This window comes from Stenella coeruleoalba, assembly GCF_951394435.1.
Source record: "Stenella coeruleoalba genome assembly, chromosome: 17".
Classification (NCBI taxonomy): domain Eukaryota; kingdom Metazoa; phylum Chordata; class Mammalia; order Artiodactyla; family Delphinidae; genus Stenella; species Stenella coeruleoalba.
In genome coordinates, this window is record NC_137163.1 from 9603384 (window position 1) to 9623434 (window position 20051).

The 20051-nt window shown below is 44.9% G+C and overlaps 1 long non-coding RNA gene across 4 annotated transcripts in view; it reads right to left on the minus strand.

The window, feature by feature from the left end:
- LOC307176144 overlaps window positions 1–19561 on the minus strand; it is a 162674-nt gene extending 143113 nt beyond the window's left edge. For 3 of the 4 annotated variants that reach the window (XR_013824618.1, XR_013824619.1, XR_013824620.1), the window contains exons 1-2: window positions 19476–19561; window positions 15188–15371 (exon numbers count right to left, since the gene is read on the minus strand). This is a non-coding gene — a long non-coding RNA (uncharacterized lncRNA). Of the gene's footprint in view, window positions 1–15187; window positions 15372–18519; window positions 18664–19475 lie in introns of those variants that run through there. The other variant, XR_013824621.1, reaches the window with a different exon arrangement.
- Window positions 19562–20051: the final 490 nt, after the last annotated feature.

Sequence of the window (20051 nt, forward strand, 5' to 3'; positions counted from 1 at the left end):
CTGGTGCATAACAAATGGTTAATAAATGCAGATTTTACTACTCCTAAAATAGACAATTTTAATCAAAACCATAGAGGAAAGGCGTTTTGAGACTAAATAATAATGGCATTGTAGCTGCCTCTATCTGACACGTACACCCGATAGCACAAGCGAACATCACAGGAAGAAGGAACAGCATACTAAGGTAAGAAACACCAAAACATTGTCGAGATTCTCCTCCTGCACTCGTTGATCAGGGAGGATAGATTAAATAACCAGCGGGAGATTCGAAAATCTGGTTTTGGTGAAATGTTCAAAATATTGCAGAAGAGCAAACTCTTAGGAATCAAAAAACCTCCCAGGAAACCTAGCAGGAGTACTGTCTGACAAGATACCTCTATATGTGACCATATACCAACTCCAGTTATTTATTGGAGAAATGATTATATAATGAAAAGAAGAAGAAAATCAAATTTGTTATTTAATAGTTATTGTAATTTCCTACATATTCACTTTAAAAAACAGATAGATGTAATAGACATGGTTTCTGCCTGCTCATCATCTCCTTGGGAAACTGCTTCCCCACCCCAGCCTTCAGTCTTTGGATTTGGGGAGACATCTGACCCACACCTGTTTAATGAGACAATTTCAATTCCCTGGCCAAAGGGATTATTCAGAGTGGGCATAGGACCCAAACACAGACAATTAGAGGCAATTCTGGGACTCAAGCCAAGATTATCAGAACCTAAACGATCTCTTCCCACTGAGTTTACCTCACTGGGAAACTATAAATTTGGAATGGCTAATGGCCATCTCTGCCACCTCATGGGGAAAGCTCTGCTGGATGGTCCCACGAGGTCTCTGCTGAGAGCCCAAAGCATTTGTCCCCAGAGCGTCTCTGACACTAACAAACACCAACAGGAAGCTTCTCATCAAACTTGCATGACAGCCCAGAAATGCCAAGGAGGTAACACCCCCAGGTGCAGCCTCAACCAGTGGGGGCAGAAGCCAGAGGTAAACGTCAATCCTTCTAGGGGTAAATTCTCAGCAGACAAATGTGAAAGGCTTTTTGATGGTCCTCAGAAGGGCTGGGTCACAATCAAGCCACAGTTGCCCACAGCAGTGACTTTGACAGCATACCTGTATTAGTCAGGATTCTCTAGAGAAACAGGACCGACAGAATATATACATAGTGAGGGGGATCTCATTGAAACAATTGGCTCATGCGATTGTAGGGGCTGGCAAGTCCAAAATCTGTTGAGCAAGCCAGCAGGCTGGAGATTCAGATAAAGGCTGATATTGCAGTTTTGAGTCTGAAATTCATAGACTGAAACCCAGCCAGGGGTTCTGTATTGCAGGCTAGAGGCAGAGTTGCCACTGCTTTGGAAAACTTCAGTCTTTATTCTTAGGCCGTCAACTGATTGCACGAGGCCCACCCACACGATGGAGGGCAATCCGCTTTACTTAAAGTCAACTGATTTAAATGTTAACCACATCTAAAGGATACCTTTACAGCAACATCTAGACTGGTGTCTTTTTTTGTTTTTTGTTTTTTTTTTTTGGTATGCGGGCCTCTCACTGTTGTGGCCTCTCCTGTTGCGGAGCACAGGCTCCGGATGCGCAGGCCCAGCGGCCATGGCTCACGGGCCCAGCCGCTCCGCAGCATGTGGGATCTTCCCGGACCAGGTCACGAACCCATGTCCCCTGCATCGGCAGGCAGACTCTCAATCACTGTGCCACCAGGGAAGCCCCTAGACTGGTGTTTGAACGAGCCATTGAGCGCTATAGCCTAGCCAAGCTGACTCATAAAACTGACCATCACGATGCTCTTAAATCAGCTTTTTCCCCTTCATTCTCCCCACTCCCGCACTCCTGCTCCCTGAAATCACTTCCCAAGCTGCATCCAAGCCCTCATCTCAGGCTCTGCTTCCGGGGGAGCCCAGCATCCACCACATATAACATAAGTGGCCATCTTCCCCAGCTCCAACTCCTCAGAGATCTCACTATTTTAATCATTTCACACGTCTTTCCAGTGGCTTTCAAAAGCACTTTGATTACATACATGTAGCATAGCTATAACATATAATACAAAGCAGTATTAAATAAGTGAGTGCTACAGTCTAAATACTATGACTGTTTGGAGAAGAGGATGGTCAGAAAAGCTTTTAATAAGAAGAGGAAATTTTATCTGGGACTTGTAAGATGTGGAAGATTCAGACAGGTGGAGAAGAGAAGGCAGGTGCTTCCAGGACATGGGCCACATAATAATAGTTGACAATTTAGTGAACACATACTACATGCCAACCATTCTTCTAAACCCTGTACGTGGATTAACTCACCTAATACTCACAATAACTTTGTGAAATATGCATATTATTTATACTTTACAGACAAGGAAACAGACATAGAGAAGTTTAAGGAACTTGGCCAAGGTTCCATGGAGCTGGGATTAGAACTCAGCAGTCCAGCACCAGGTCCCACACCAATAACCACTACCCTCCACCCCTCTCCCTAAGCTAGGATGTGTCTCTTTTGAGCTGAGATCAGGAGCTAGGTTTTTTATTTGTTTGTTTTTCATATTTTGCTTTTTGTTTTTGTGGCTGTGCCACACGGCATGTGGGATCTTAGCTCCCCGACCAGGGACTGAAACCGCACCCCCTGCACTGGAAGCGTGGAGTCTTAACCACTGGATCACCAGAGAAGTCCCAGGAGCTAGGTTTTTAGCTGTTCTAATTGTGATAAAATACATATAACATAAAATTTACCATCTTAACTATCTTTAAGTATTCAGTTCAGTAGCGTTAAGCATATTCACACTGCTAACCAGAAATTCTTCATCTCACAAAACTGAAACTGTATACCCATTCAACAACAATTCCTTATTTCCCCCTCCCCCAGGAAGCCCCTGGGAACCACTATTCTGCTTTCTGTTTCTCTGAAAATCTCATACAAGTGGTGTCATACAGTATTTATCCTTTCGTGTCTGGCTTTTTTCACTTAGCATGATGTCTTCAAGGTTTATCTATGTTGTAGTGTGTGTCAGAATTTCCTTCCTTTTTAAGGCTGAATAATATTCTGTTGTTTTTGTATCCCACAATTTGTTTATCCTTCACCAGCCAATGGACATATGGCTTGCTTCCACCTTTTGGCTATTGTGAATAATGCTGCAATGAATATGGTTGTGCAAATATCTCTTCAAGACCCTCTTGCAGCTCTTTTGGTTATATGCCCAGAAGGGGAATTACTGGATCATATGGTAACTCTATTTTTTTAATTTTTTGAGGAACTGTCATACTGTTTTCCATAGCAGCTGCACTGTTTTGCATTCCCACCAACAATGCACAAGTGTTTCAATTTCTCTACATCCTCAGAGGAGCCCACCTTTCTGAACTGATATGAAGGCAGGACATTGCGTGGAACTTCCCAGCAAACAGTCAAAGATACTGACCAGGACTCAGGTGACAGGATAGTACACCAGACAGATTTGGAATGTATCCAACAAGAAATGAGAGAAGCCATGAAAGATAATTGTGTTCGCTGATGACAGAGCAGGAGGAGAACGGGAGATGAGGACTAAGCCTGGGGGAATAGCCCAGTTGGGTGGCACATTAATCCACAAGTGGCAGTTGCTAATTGTTTCTTAAAAGCTCATTCTCTAAGTTAAACATTTCCCTGCAGTCCCTACATTTGCTTAGCAAACCCTTTTGCATATTAAAATAAATACTAACTTCTCTCTGATGGAGCTACCCAAAATCAAAATTAGAGACACCAGTGATAGTTAACATCTGGAGACGTTTTCATTTTTCGTATATGTAATCCTTATAACAACCCTGCAGGATCGACATTATTATTCTACTGTCGTCTTACAATAGGGAGGCAAAGCAATGAATGCCCCTGGGAGAAGAACAAACTCTCCGGGCCTAATTGCATATTCTCCCCCAGGGTGGGGGGATTAGAAGGAAATAAGATTTCCAGCACCGAGAACGAGGCATTTGCTAGTTGGCAGGAACACTGTGCATTTAAAGTGTACGCACAAAGATCAGTGGTTGTCAGGGGTTTGGGGAGAGATGGGGATGAATAGGTGAAGAATTGGTGATTCTTAGGGCAGAGAAATTATTCTGTGTGATACTGCAATGGTGGGTACAAGTCATTCCATATTTGTCAAAACCCGTAGAACCTACAACACAAAAAGCGGATGCTCATGTAAACAATGCAGTTTAGTAAGTATTGATAATAACTAACTTAGACTTGTTAAGTAATAGAATCCGGACCCAAATTCAGATCTTCTGATGCTAGAGTCTGTAGTCCCTCTATTATTCCACCCCACTACGCTAGAAGAATAAGGTTTTCTTTCATATTTAAATGTTTTTCTACCTTCTAAAGCCCCCAGTTCTCTCACCATTACACAGAAGTTGACTGCAATGCACACAGCGCAGGCACTTGCATGCATGATGACATCTGAGTTTCCTCCATCCAGATCCTGTGGCTTAGCTCCTCAGGCCACATTTTCAATGTGGGGCAGGACCCTCTGCCCAGGGCTAGCCCTACCCATAATCATACCAATAAACACACCAAGAAAATCCAGGCAAGGGTGAGGACAGAGATAGTAAACCACATAGGGATACCTAGGACTTTATGTCCTTCAAAAGAAAGACCTTTTTGTTTGTGGAGGAAGAATAAGATGGAATCGGTCATTCAATAAACATTTATTGGGGCCCTGGGAAACATACATGAGTAAGAATAGTTTTTGTCCTCAGTAAGATCACTGTCACAGGGGTGGGGTGGGTAAGGCCAGTTAGCCTATAATTACATGCAGGGGTAATACTCAGAATATTTTACAACTGGAAGAGCACAGAAGCCAACCAATCAGAACGGATGTTCAACTTTTCAGAACACACCCCAAGTCATAAATAAGCCACCTGGACATATCCAAGTGTATTAGTCAGCTCGGGCTGCCATAACAAAATACCATAGATCGGGTGGCTTAAACAACAGCAATTCAGGGAGAGAACTGGGTAGGAGATACAGATTTTGAGAGAAAGGAGAACTTAATGGTTAGGAACAGGGGCTCTGTAGACGGACTACCTGACTTTAAATCCCAGCTCCCACTTTCTTTTTTTATTAAGAGATTTTTTAAGAGGTTTTTTTTTTTATTGAAGTATAGTTGACATACAACTTTATATAAGTTACAGGTGTACAATATAGTGATTCGCAATTTTTAAAGATTATGCTCCATTTATAGCTATTATAAAATACTGGCTAGATTCTTTCTGTGTACAATATATCCTTGTAGCTTATTTTATACATAATACTTTGCACCTCTTACTCTACCTCTGTATTGTCCCTCCCCCTTTCCCTCTTCCCACTGGTAATGACTAATTTGTTCTCTATATCTGCGAATCTGCTTCTTTTTTGCTGTATTCACTAGTCTGTTATCTTTTTTAGATCCCACATGTAAGTGACATCATACAGTATCTGTCTTCCTCTACTTATTTCACTTAGCATAACACCCTCCAAATCCAATCATGTTGCTGCAAATGGTAAAATTTCATTCTTTTTTATGGCTGAGTAGTATTCTGTTGTATATATATACCACATCCTTTTTATCCATTCATCTATTGGTGGACACTTAGGTTGCTTCCACATCTTGGCAATTGTAAATAATGCTGCTATGAACACTGCGGTGCATGTATCTTTTCAAATTAGTGTTTTTGTTTTTTTCAAACATATACCCAGGAGTGGAATTGTTGGGTCATATAGTAGCTCTATTTTTAGTTTTTTAAAAAACCTCCATACTGTTTGCCACAGTGGCTGCACCAATGTACATTCCCACCAATAGGACGTGAGAGTTCCCATTTCTCCACACCCTCTCCAGCATTTGTTATATGTGTTCTTTTTGATGATGGCCATTCTGACAGGTGTGAGGTGATATCTCATTGTTGTTTTGGTTTTTTTTTCTCATTGTTGTTTTGATTTGCATTTCCCTGATGATCAGCGATGTTGAGCATCTTTTCATGTGCCTGTTGGCCATCTGCATTTCTTCTTTGGAAAAAGGTCTATTCCGGTCTTCTGCCCATTTTTAAAATCAGGTTATTTGTTTTTTTGATGTTGAGTCATATGTCCCAGCTCCTACTCTCAAGCTATGTGACTTGGAGCAAGTTACCTAATCATGCTGTGCCTCAGTTTCCTTGTATGTAAAAGAGGGTAATAATGATACCAAACTTGTCGGGAAAAAGAGGAGAAGGAAGAGGCAGAGACAAAGAAGAAACAGACGAAACCGCATTTCATTATTCTGATCCGCAACAATGATTTCCAGCAATATGTCTTTCAGCTCACTTATTCGTTCTTCTACCTCATTTTTTCTTCTATTGATTCCTTCTAGTGTATTTTTCATTCCAATTATTGTATCGTCCATCTCTCTTTGTTCATTCTTTAAATCTTCTAGCTCTTTGTTAAACATTTCTTGTATCTTCTCAGTCTGTGCCTCCCTTCTTTTTCGGAGATCTTGGGTCATCTTTACTATCATTCCTCTGAATTCTTTTTCAGGCAGATTGCCTATCTCCACTTCACTTAGTAGTTCTTCTGGAATTTTATCTTGTTCCTTTGTCTGGAACATATCTCTGCCGTCTCATGTTGTCTGACTTTCTGTGTTTGTGATCTCTATTTCTCAGGCTGCAGGTCTGTAGTTTTTTTGCTTCTGATACCTGTCCACTGGCGGGTGGAGCTGGGTGTTGTCCCTGTGGTGGGCTCAGCCGTGTCACAGGGTATGTTTAGAGGCAGCTGCACACTCAGGACAACGTTAGGCAGCCTGTCTGCTGATGGCTAGGGCTGTGTTCCCACCCTGTTGGTTGTTTGGTCTGAGGCGTCCCAGCCCTGGAGCCGGCCGACCGTTGGGTGAGGCCAGGTCTCAGTGCCAAAAGGGTGACCTCCAGGAGAGCTCACACCAATGAATATTCTCTGGGGCCTCCGCCAGCAGTGTCCCTGCCCCGACAGTCAGCCACAGCTGACCCCCACCTCCCTAGGAGACCCTCCAAGACCCGCAGGAAGGTCTGGCCCAGGGTCCTATGCAGTCACTGCTTTGACCTGGGTTCCAATGCATGAGAAACCTTGTGTGCACCCTCCAAGAGTGGAGTCTGTCTTCCCCAGTCCTGTGGAGCTCCTGCACTCGAGCCCCGCTGGCCTTCAAAGCCAGATGCTCTGGGGCTCCTCCTCCCCATGCCAGACCCCCAGGCTGGGGAGCCTGGTGTGGGGCTCAGAGCTCTCACTCCTGTGGGAGAACCTCTGCAATGTAATTATTTTCCAGCTGGTGGGTTGCCCCCCTGGCACATATGGGATTTGATTATATCACGAAAGCGCCCCTCCTACTGTCTTATTGTGGCTTCTTCTTTGTCTTTGGATGCAGAGTATCTTTTTCAGCAGGTTCCAGTCTTTTTAGTCAACAGTTGTTCAGCAGTTAGTTGGGATTTTTGGTGTTTTCATGAGAGGAGGTGAGCTCAAGTCCTTCTACTCCACCATCTTGTCTCTAAGGGCAAGAAACCACATTTCTAAGAAGGCAGTGCTCAGAGGTATTGTGCACCCGTGTTCATAGCGGCAGCATTCACAACAGCCAAAAGGTGGAAGCAACCCAAATGTCATGCATCGATGCATGGATGGGTAAACAAGCTGTGGTGTATACACACACTGGAATAATACTCAGCACTACAAAGGAAGAGAATTCTGACACACACTGCTACATGGATGACCCTTGAGGACATTACGCTAAGTGAAAGAAGCCAGTCACAAGATGACAAATATTGCAGGATTCCACTTATATGAGGTCGCTAGAGTAGTAGTCAAATTCTAGAGAGACAGAAAGCAGAACGATGGCTACCTGGGGCAGCAAGGGAAGGGAATGAGTAGTTGTTATTTAATGGATATAGAGTTTCAGTTTTGCAAGATGAAGAAAGCTCTGGAGATGGGTTATCCAACAATGAGAATATATGTAACATTACTGAACTATACACATAAAAATGGTTAATATGGTATATTTTGTTACATATATTTTGCCACAATTAAATTTTTTTTTAATTTTAATGAGGGAGTGGTCGACAGTACTGAATTCTGCTGAGAAGTCGAGAGATCAGAACCAGAAAAGGGCCCTTGGCCTAATCAAAAGGCAGTAGTTGGTAAGGCTTCGAGAACAGCAATGCGGCTGAGAAACATGACTGTAGTGGTTTTTGGAGGAAGCGGGAGATGAGGAGGAAACAGAAAGCCAAGAAGCTTGCCCATAAAGGGGTCTAAAGCATGTGTCCACAGCCAAGAGAAATGGAGGCTGTGAAAAGGGACTTCTTCCCTCTTTATTAAATTCCTCTTTAAAACTGCAAAATTAAGGCATGCTCACCAAAACCACTTACACAACACGGCGACCCACAGAGAAAACATCAATGATCCTCCCTCCCCGCTCCACTCCACCCAGGTTACCTGTGTTAACAGCCCAGTGGTGCTCCATGCTTACACTGACATGAGTTAATGTACAGTATGTGCAAAGGCTCTGAAACAGAAGCAGGCTGTGTCCAAGGAAAAGTCTATGCCATCAGAGAACATGAGCAAGGAAGATGGGGTAGCTTGGGGAGGGAGAAGTGAGGTCATGAAAGACCCTGTGGGCCTGTACTTTATTCCAAGCGTGATAAGAAGTTATGAGAGGATTGGGGAAGGGGGAGATAGGATCTTTGTTGTGGTCTCAGAAATTACTCAGACTGCTGGGTAAAGAGTAGACTATGGCAAGGGTTGGAGTAGGGAGGTTAACTATGAGGCCCTAGCAAAGGTCCTGGTGAGAGTCAGAGTGGGCATCAGCAGAAAAGCTACAGACAACAAGTGCTGGAGAGGGTGTGGAGAAAAGGGAGCCCTCCTGCACTGCTGGTGGGAATGTAAATTGATACCGCCACTATGGAGAACAGTATGGAGGTTCCTTACAAAACTAAAAACAGAACTACCATAGGACCCAGCAATCCCACTACTGGACATATATCCTGAGAAAACCATAATTCAAAAAGACATATGCACCCCAATGTTTATTGCAGCACTATTTACAATAGCCAGGTCATGGATGCAACCTAAATGCCCATCAACAGATGAATGGATAAAGAAGATGTGGTACATATATACAATGGAATATTACTCAGCCATAAAAAGGAGCAAAATTGGGCCATTTGTAGAGACGTGGATGGATCTAGAGACTGTCATACAGAGTGAAGTCAGTCAGAAAGAGAAAAACATGTATTGTATATTAACGCATATATGTGGAACCTAGAAAAATGGTACAGATGAACCTGTTTGCAAGGCAGAAACAGAGACAGAGATGTAGAGAACAAACGTATGGACACCAAGGGGAGAAAGCGGCGGGGGGTGGGGGTGGGGGTGGGATGAATTGGGAGATTGTGATTGACATGTATACACTAATATGGATAAAATAGATAACTAATAAGAACCTGCTGTATAAAAAATAAATAAAATAAAATTCAAAAAAAAAGTCCTGGTGGGGCTTGCCTGGTGACGCCGTGGTTGACAGTCCGTCTGCTGATGCAGGGGACACGGGTTCGTGCCCCGGTCTGGGAAGAGCCCACATGCCGCGGAGCGGCTGGGCCCGTGAGCCATGGCCGCTGAGCCTGTGCATCCGGAGCCTGTGCTCCGCAACGGGAGAAGCCACAGCAGTGAGAGGCCCGCGTACAACAAAAAAGAAAAAAAAAAAAAGTCCTGGTGAGGAAGACCATGGCTTGGTCCAAGATGACAGAATGAGGGTGGTGAGAAGGGATTGGATTCAGAACACATTTTGAAGGGAAAGAGGAAAGAACTTGCCCCTGGATTCTGCCAATTTCTCAGAGTGGTTAAGAAAAGACCCCAAACTCACATAGGTTGGAAGAGGTAGAGCCTGGATTCAAAACCAACCTATCTATTCAACAAATGTTTAACGGGCATCTGTGGGAGACACTGGGGGATGGAACAGTGGATGAAACACAGTCCCACCCTCGTGAAGCCCCATCCTCTGGAGAGCCAGCACAGCACAGCACGGCCACCTAAGCCAGGCGGCCAGGTTCACGGCCAAGTCCTGCTGCTCAGCAGCTCTGTGACCTTGGGCAAGTTATGTGACCTCTGTGTGCTTCAATGTGAAATAACAGAAAATATACATACTGATCTCTGTCCCTGGCTCCTGGCACCGAGCTAAGACCCTTGGAATTTCCTAAGTGATAAGAACAGTAGGAGCACCTTTTGTTCTAATATTTGGCCTTTGACCCTAGTTCCTGACACAGAGCTCCTAAATCCCTTGGAATTTCCTGGGTGACAGGAATGTCTTTTGTTTAATGGGGTGACTCTTGGTGGGCTCTTGGATAACTTCAGGACGGGGGCTGGTCACCAGAAAGACAAAGCCATGATTAGAAGTTTGGAACTTTCAGCCCCTTCTCCATGGAAGGGGAGAGGGGCTTGAGACTGACTTAATGATCAGTCATGCTTATGTGATGAAGCCTCCACAAAAATCCCCAAAATGTGGGATTCGAGGAGTTTCCTGGTCAGTGAACCCATGTGCTAACATGGGTTAGCACATGGGTGGGTGGGACACCTCAACTCCACCAAGATAGACGCTCCCGGGCCTGGGACCCTTCCAGACCTTGCCTATGTACCTCTTCATCTGGCTGCTCACCTGTGTCCTTGATCATATCCTTTATCATATAATAAACCAGTAAACATAAGTGTTTCCTTGAGCTCTGTGAGCTGTTCTAGCAAATGACTGAACCCAAAGAGGGGGTCATGGGAACATCTGATTTATAGCCAGTTGGTCAGAAGCACAGATGACAGCCTGGATTCGCAACAGGCATTGAGTGGGGTGGGGACAGTCTGGTGGGACTGAGCCCTTAACCTGTGGAGTCTGCGCTAACTCTGGTTAGTGTCAGAACTGCACTGAACTAGAGGACACCCAACGGGTGTCAGCGGGTTGCTGGGTGTGGAACACCCACACATCTGGCGTCAGAAGTACCAGTGAGTGAGAGAGTAAAGGAGAAACACAGGCGTGGTTTTTCCTCCTCATCATCCTCCCTCCCTCACTGCTCACTGTGAATAGATGACTTAGTATAAAAGAGTGCTTAGAATAGTACCTGACACAGAGGAAAGGCTTTATAAACGTTAGAGATTATTACTGCAGAAGTCAAGCTCTTAACCATCACACTGTCGGGCCTCAGTTTTCATTTCCCATCCTGATGATGCAAATTAACAGTGCATTTCTTCCTTCGTTCAACCAAACTGAGAAAGCAATGTTGAGGGTCCAATGGCAAATGACTCTATAAACACCAGAATTTATTAATAATAGTAATAATAATAAATATTAACTAATATCTATAAATTAGAAAAATTGCAATGTGTCAATTAATTAGAAAGAATGCCATATATTTTATATGTCTTGGTATGTCTGTGCACTGAAGTAGAATGACAAAAGATAGGCCCCAAAATGATGTCACTGCATGGTAGGACCATGATGGGATGAAGGATAATACTTGATTTCTTTTTTTTTAAGTTCATCATAATGAGACTGGATTCATTTCCTAACCATAAAAGCAACCATAAACGTTTGTTAACGTTTTAATAGCTGGGCAAAGGATGTGTAAGCCCAAAGGAAACGGGAAGGCACCCATGTCCTTTCCCTTTGCTTTCACCTCAGGATGTGCCCTGAAACATGAAAAGGCACCAACTAGTCACCATCGTCCCGAGGTGAGACGACACAGGGATGACTCACAAGTGGCTTCTGACGCCAGGCAGCTCCTGAGCCAGGAGAGAACAGGACAGCAGGCAGCAGCCAGCCAGCTCTGCAGAGAATCCTCACTCTCTGAAGGAACTGGGGGCGAGGGGGCGGCGTGGCAGGGTCGGGAGAGCTAACACCATGTTCTCACCCTGAACCACACAAGGCCAGACGCCTAATTAATCGTGTGAACTGCAAAGAGGGAACTTTAAGCAAACAGGCAGACCTGACACACTGTGGAATTAAAGAATATCCAAGTTTAGAAACCCCCAGTCTGACTCCCTCTACGTGCAATAAAAATCAAAACCCCTCAGCATCAAGACTTGCTTTGCTTCAGCTCCCCACAGAGCCCCGCACAAGGCCAGGTACACAGGAAATGCTGGGCTTTGATTATTTTAATCGATATCTCTTTTCCCTACCCAACAGCTATTGCTCCCTTTCCCGATAAAAAGCCTCAGTTTCCATTTGAGGAACCATCCCTTTCACGGCTCTTGGTGGGCCTGTCAATCAAGGTGACCTTCCTCCCCCTGCCCAGCAGGTAGGCACTGAGCCTGAGCCAAGCCAGTCAGATGCTCTCTTCCTCGAACAGCGGCGGAGTAGATTCCACCAACAAGCCTTTTCATGGGCTCAAGTTGTACCCAAATCCCTAGAGCTGAAACAGTCTTTGTCGTTTTAGAGTCCTGGTTCTGCAGCCTTTCTCCACTTCTGAGAACTCCTCAATATCCTTGCAATAAAGCCCTTTTTTATTTAAGGAAGCCAGAGTCCTGTTTCTGTTGCTTGCACCCAAAGAACCCAAACTTTGCTATTCAGCATCAAGAAGAAACTCAGATATAAACAATGAAAATAATTAGCATTGATCTGCTTACTATTAATAAACAATTTGCCCACCCATTGTCTCTTTTGCACTTACCGCAAACCAGCAGCTCAGAGAGGTTCAATGCCTTCCTCTAGGCCACACAGCTAGCAAGTGACCGAAATTTGGCCTCAGCCCAGCGTGTGAGCCTCCTGGACCAGGAGCTCTGCAGCCTGGATGGGAACCTCTGCTGCATCACCCCTCCCCACCCTAGTCAGTCCTTCTCTGGCTTTGAATTTTTCTCTACTTGCAAGTTGTGTGTAGCTAGTTTACAAATTCCTCAAGGACAGGAAGAAGCTCTTTCTCCTGCTCCTCCTTTTCAGGGCCAGGGCTCCACAGAGAATCTAAGTGTCCAGGCCCCATGCAAGTTTTCGATGCTAGAACCTCTCATGAAAAGTGGAGTCAGCAAATGAGCAAACCTCAGTCCTCGGCAGTATTCATGCCGGTAACATCTATCCTAAGTCCCAGGGTACAGTGCTGTAGGACATGGAACAAAAGCTTCCATCCCAGTGAAAAAAATATTCTACAGAAGAACAATATAATAATATATTACATCTACAATATACAATTATATGTATTTATATATACAGTTGACCCTTGAACAACATGGGTTTGAACTGCACAGGGCCACAGATTTTTTTCAATAAATAAAGCTGGCCCTCTGTATCTGCTGATGCCAAGTCCGCAGACTCGGAAGGCCAACGATGGGATTTGAGAATCTGCGGATTTTGGTGTCTGCAACTGGTCCTGGAACCAATCCCCATGACACCTAGGGATGACGGTAATATAAAACCAGGTAGTAATACATGTTCTGAAGAGAAAAAGCAAAATAAAGAGCCAGAGGTGGGGACTTCCCTGGTGGCACAGTGGTTAAGAATCCGCCTGCCACTGCAAGGCACACGGGTTCAAGCCCTGGTCCGGGAAGATCCCACATGCTGCAGAGCAACTAAGCCTGTGCGCCACAACTACTGAAGCCCACATGCCTAGAGCCCCATGAGCCACAACTACTGAGCCCACGTGCCACAATTACTGAAGCCCGCGCACCTAGAGCCCGTGCTCCGCAACAAGAGAATCCACTGCAATGAGAGGTCCGTGCACAGCAACAAAGAGTAGCCCCCGCTCACCACAACTAGAGAAAGCCCGTACACAGGAACAAAGACCCAACGCAGCCAAAAATAAATAAATAAATTTATTTTAAAAAAAAAAGAGAGCCGGAGGTGGAGTTTTACATGGGGGGCAGGGGAGTATATTTTAGTAGAGATTGGAGTGGGGGGCTATCTGGGGAGGAGGGTGCCAAGCAAGCAAGCACAAAGGTACAGAAGAGGCTTTTGGTGTGTGCAAGGAGCTTCCCAGAGGCCAGTGCTGCCCTGATGGGGCTAACAGTGATCGGGGGTGGGGAGGCAGGCAGAGGCCAGAGGAGGTGAGGCCACTAGGGTTTCGGTAAGGACTTGCATTTGGTCCCAAGTGTGATCGGGAGCTATGGGAGGGTCGCGGGGGGGAGAGAAGACAATAACATCATCTGACTTCTGTTTGAAAAAGTCATTCTGGCTGGTGGAAACAACCCAAATGTCCATCACTGCATGATGGCAAAACAAAACGTGGTATATCCGTCCAGTGGGCTATTGTTTGGCCGTAAACAAGAATGAAGTACTAATACATGCCAGACACACACCAAGAAAGACGTACTGTATGATTTCATTCATAGGAAAGACCCCGAATAGGCAAGTCCATAGACACAGAAAGCAGCTTAGTGGTTGCCAGCGGGAGAGGGGATGGGGAGTGACTGGAGATACAGAGTTTCCTTTTTGGGGTGATGAAAATGTTCTGGAACTAAAGAGTGATGATGGTCACACAACACTGTGAATGGACTAAATGCCACTAAATTAAACACTTTAAAATCATTAAAATGGCGACTTTCACACTCTGTGTATTTAAGTATTTTAAACAATCTAAAAATAATTGAAAAATAAAAAGCTCATTGTGGCTTATGTATGCAGAGAAGGGATGGGGGAAGAAGGAAACAGAGACCAATAGGAAAGTTCATCCAGCTCTGCCTCTGGCTTTCACAGACTCCTTCCCTTCTCCAAGCCTCAAATCCTTCCTCCATGAAAATGGAAATTCTCTGGGTCGCTCTGCTGTGCACTTGCAACTATCACAACATTGTTAATTGGCTATATTCCGATATAAGAGAAAACGTTTAAAAAAAAAAAAAGAAAAGAAAATGGAAATTCTCACAGGCCCAAACTCTTGGGCTTGGTGAGAGGATTAGAATACTTTTGAGGTGACCCAGGGCTCAGCCCATGGATCTTTCCTCTTTCTGACTCAGACTCACTCCCCTGCAGATCTCATCCAGGTTCATGGCTTTGAATTCCATCTCTCAACTTAACTCCAGCCAGCTGTCTCACCTGAGCTCCAGCTGGCTGACTCAGCATCTCCACTTGAGTGTCTAACAGGCACCTCCAGCTTACCGTGTCCAAAACAAACTGTTGAGCTCTGCCCCTCCCCTAATGTTCAACCTTGCTCCCTATCTCTGTACATGAAAACTCCATCCTTCCAGGTGGAGGGCACATATCTAGGAGTCATTGACTTACCTCTCACGCTTATCCAATCAGTAAATGCAGCCGACTCTGCCTTCAGAATACATCCAGAATCCGACCCCCTTCTGGTCCAAGCCACCATCACCTCTAGCCTGGACTACTGCAGTAGCCTCCTGTCTCTCCCAGCTTATGCTGTTGGCCCCTTCATGCTGTTCTCAACATAGCAGCTCCAGAGATCCTGTTCAAATATAAGTGGTACCATGTCAACCCTCTGCTCAACCAAAAATGTGCCCACTGAAGACCCTTGCATTTGTCCCTTCCACCTGCTCTCCCAGATACCCATGTGACTCACGCCCTTGCCTCCCCCGTGTCAACATTCAAAGAGACCTTCTCAGCGAGGTATCTGCTGGCCACCCATTTAGGGTTGCCAGATAAAGTACAGGATGCTCAGATAAACAAAGAGTAACTTTTTAGTATGACAATGTCCCATGCAATATCTGGGACATTTTTGCATAGGGCAGACTTATACTTTAAAATGTTCTGTTGCTAGATGAATGGATAAAGAAGATATGGTATATATATATATATATATATATATTTATATATATTTATATATTTTTATATATATATATACACATACACACAGACACACACACACACACACACACACACACACACAATGGAATATTACTCAGCCATAAAAAAGAATGAAAATTTGCCATTTACAACCACATGGATGGGTCTGGAAGGTATTAGTGAAGTAAGTCAGATAGAGAAAGACAAATACTGTATCTTATCACTTACATATGGAATCTAAAAAATAAAACTAGTGAGTATAACAAAAACAGAAACAGACTCACAGATACAGAGAACAAACTAGTGGTTACCAGTAGGGAGAGGGGAGGGGGAGTGGCAATATAGGGGTAGGGGATTAAAAAGGTAAAAACTACTGTGTATAAAATAAGCTACAAGGATGTATTGTACAGCACAGGGAATATAGCCATTATTTTACAATAACTTTAAATAGAGTATAATTTATAAAAATATTGAATCAATATGTTGCACACCTGAAACTAATATAATATTGTAAATCAACTATACTTCAATAAAAAAAATATAGTTAAATAAAATTATCTGTTGTTTATCTGAAATGCCAATCTAATTAGATGTCCTGTATTTTTATTTGCTAAGTCTGGTAACCCTAACTAAAAATGGTAACCGTCATCATCCCAATAGTAGTAAGTCCCTTCCCTGCATTTATTTTTCTCCCTAGCATTTATCACCACCTAACCTAGCATATGTGTTACTCTTTTATTTTGTGTATTGTCTGTCTATACAGTAGCTACATGTGGCTACTGGGCATCTGAAATGAGGCTAGTACTACTGAGGATCTGAATATTTTATTTTATTTCAATTAATTTCAATTTAGAAGTGGAAACTTGATTTAGTTATTGGACAACTTTAAGTGTGTTTAGAAAAACTAGCATAAGGAAAACTACTTTTCAACTATAAATTTTATGAAATCGAAATACAAATCATGTATTTCCAATGAAACTTCAGCATTCATCGTTATGAGATGCACCATAAGTGTAAATTACACATTGAATTTTAAAGATTTACTACAGAAAAAAAGAATACACAGTATCTTATTAATAAATATAATTTTTTATATTGATTACATGTTGAAATGATAGTTTTCTGAGTATATTAGATTAAATATACTATTAGAATTAACTTTACCTGTTTCTCTTTACTTTTATTAATGTGCCTACTAGAAGTTTTTTGATTGTGTATGTGGCTCACACTGTATTTCTTTTGGACAGTGCTGCCCTAGAATGTAGGCTCCTTCAGGGCTTGGTTTCCCTAAAAGCAGAGCTGAGACCAGGGTGGCGAGCCTATCGTTTATTCTACAATGTGATACCAGGAAGCAGAAGCAAGAGACTGGGGATAGTGAGGAAGAAAAAAAAGTCAATATAAGCACGCATTACTAAGGTCGATGTTGATAACAAGAACTCCACTTCACGAGGACTTAAGAGTTACAGAAGGCCTCCCAGAATCATCTCCTGAGAGACAGGAAGCTGCAGGCTTTATCTACCAGCTCCCACCCCCCTGTTGAGGGCTGCTCCCAGGGGTGTTAACACTTCTGGCTGCACCTGTTCATGGGACAAAGAAGTTCCCGCTGTTTTGGAAAAAAACCAGAAAACCCCACAACTGGAGTCATAGGAAGCACACTGGCAGTCTGAGGCAAGCCGGGACTTGCAAGAGACTGTCCACCACATGGACAGCTGAAATCAGAGGTGGACCGAGGGGACATGATGGTGCAATTCTCTTGTTCAGCTTTTCATCCCCAAAACCTAGAACAGTGCCTGGAACATAGTAGATGTTCAATAAATAATTTTGGAAAAAAAAAAAAGTAAATATCTGCGTTCAGAAAAACACATACAGGGCTTCCCTGGTGGCGCAGTGGTTGCGAGTCTGCCTGCCGATGGAGGGGACACGGGTTCGTGCCCCGGTCCGGGAAGATCCCACATGCCGCGGAGTGGCTGGGCCCGTGAGCCATGGCCGCTGAGCCTGCGCGTCCGGAGCCTGTGCTCCGCAGCGGGAGAAGCCACAGCAGTGAGAGGCCCGCGTACCGCGAAAACAAACAAACAAAAAACACATACACATTGAATTGCTACTATGGGCTCAGTTTACAAATGCTCAATAAATAACAGAATTCCTGCCCTCAAATTTCACTAGCTTTTCTGACCAGAAATTGTTCTTCTCGCTTCTTAATAAACAATTATATCAAACACCTCAACCTCCTCCTAGGTGGATGTCATGGAGACCAGTCTTTTCTGCACCTTCCTCCACAAGACCTAAGATGGCAGACGGGGTTAGAACGTGGAATATGAGTTTCCTCAGCAAGAAACTTAGTCTCCTCTTTCAGCCTATGGTCCTCAAAGGGAACAGAACAGGGCTTCCCTGGTAGCGCAGTGGTTGAGAGTCCGCCTGCCGATGCAGGGGACACGGGTTCGTTCCCCGTGGAGCGGCTGGGCCCGTGAGCCATGGCCGCTGGGCCTGCGCGTCCGGAGCCGGTGCTCCACAACGGGAGAGGCCACAACAGTGAGAGAGGCCCACGTACCGCAAAAAAAAAAAAAAGGAACAGAGCAGCTTGGGGTGTATATTCGCAGCCCATAAAAGATGCTCCAGTAAATGTAGTTTCTCTCTTGTCCTATTTCATTGTGCACACAGCAAGTGCTAGTAAATGCTGAACCAACACGTTCTGAGCTCCATGGAAAGGATCCAGGACGGTCGACCGCCACCCCAGTACCAACAAAGGACCAGCCCCTGAGAAAATGCTTACACCACCACGTTCCCCGAAACACCAATGAGACTGCACTTACTTAGGGACATAAAGAGGGTCACGTAGGCTTCCCTGGTGGCGCAGTGGTTGAGAATGTGCCTGCCAATGCAGGGGACACGGGTTCGAACCCCCGTCTGGGAGGATCCCACATACCGCGGAGCAACTGGGCCCGTGAGCCACGACTACTGGGCCTGCGCGTCTGGAGCCTATGCCCCGCAAAAAGAGAGGCCGCAACAGTGAAAGGCCCGCGCACCGCGATGAAGAGTGGGCCCAGCTCTCTGCAACTACAGAAAGCCCTCGCACGGAAATGAAGACCCAACACAGACAAAAATTAATTATTTTTTTTAAAAAATGGATTAATGAATTACTAAAGAAAAGCACTGGGAGACTTCCCTGGTGGCGCAGTGGTTGAGAGTCCACCTGCCGAGGCAGGGGACACGGGTTCCTGCCCCGGTCTGGGAAGATCCCACATGCCGCGGAGCGGCTGGGCCCGTGAGCCATGGCGGCTGGGCCTGCGCGTCCGGAGCCTGTGCTCCGCAACGGGAGAGGCCTAAACAGTGAGAGGCCCGCGTACCGCAAAAAAAAAAAAAAAAAGGGGGTCATCTGCTACTTGTATCGACCAGCGTTCCTTAATTTATCTCTCTGAGGCAACAGGTTTCCGCCCCTAACCAAGACTCTTAATTATCCACACCCTACGCCTTTTCACAGCATTCATCTCTACAAGACAGGCCTTCTAGCTGTAATTACGGAAGAGCAATTCCTTTGGCGGCATCGGAAGGCAGTACCTTTCGTCTCCCGGATTTCCCACCCTACAGTCTCACAGCGGGCGAAACCCAAGGGTTAGGAGTGATGCTGACTCTCCTAACCAGTAAGGCTTCGGGGGTGTAGGGAGGGGGAAAGAGGAGGGGACACGACTAAAGAAAAGGAGAAAAAACAAAAACAATAAACCAAGTGTAAAAAGCAAGTCCACAATGGAGACTTATAAAGCAAAAGTACCTCAGAAATCATGACTTGAACGTCAGGAGGCTGGGGCGGAGCCAAAGCCAAACATACTCCGAATCCTAGTTCCTTTTCCACTTCCTAGACACGTGGAAAGACTACAGTTCCCAGCAGCCTTTGCAGTACAAGCTGATGCCCATGTGACCAGCCCCGGCCAATGGGGTACGAGGGGAAATTATAGCTGCGTCACGGTCTTCTCCCACTCTACCCCGCCCCCCTCCCGCTGCCTTGGGAGCCGTGGGTTGAGATGGTGGCGACGTCCGCGACTGCGGCAGCCTGGATCAGGGCATCGCTGCAGAGAGGACAGATGCCCTGGAGAGTTACCAGGTGTGGCGTGAGGCACAGACTGAGGTGCTGGGCCTGCAGCGTAAGCCTGGCCCGCCCTAACAAAACAGAGGCTTTTTGTTACTTCTCGGCCATATTTAAAGGGCATCGTAAAACGTTTAAGAAGCCTTACTTGAATGAGACATTTTAAAATTACATAGCCCAAATAAATGGGGAAAATGAGATATTGAACAGGGAGGTGACTTCATTCATTTAAATGCTTGACCCAAACTTCAGTTTTCTCCTCTG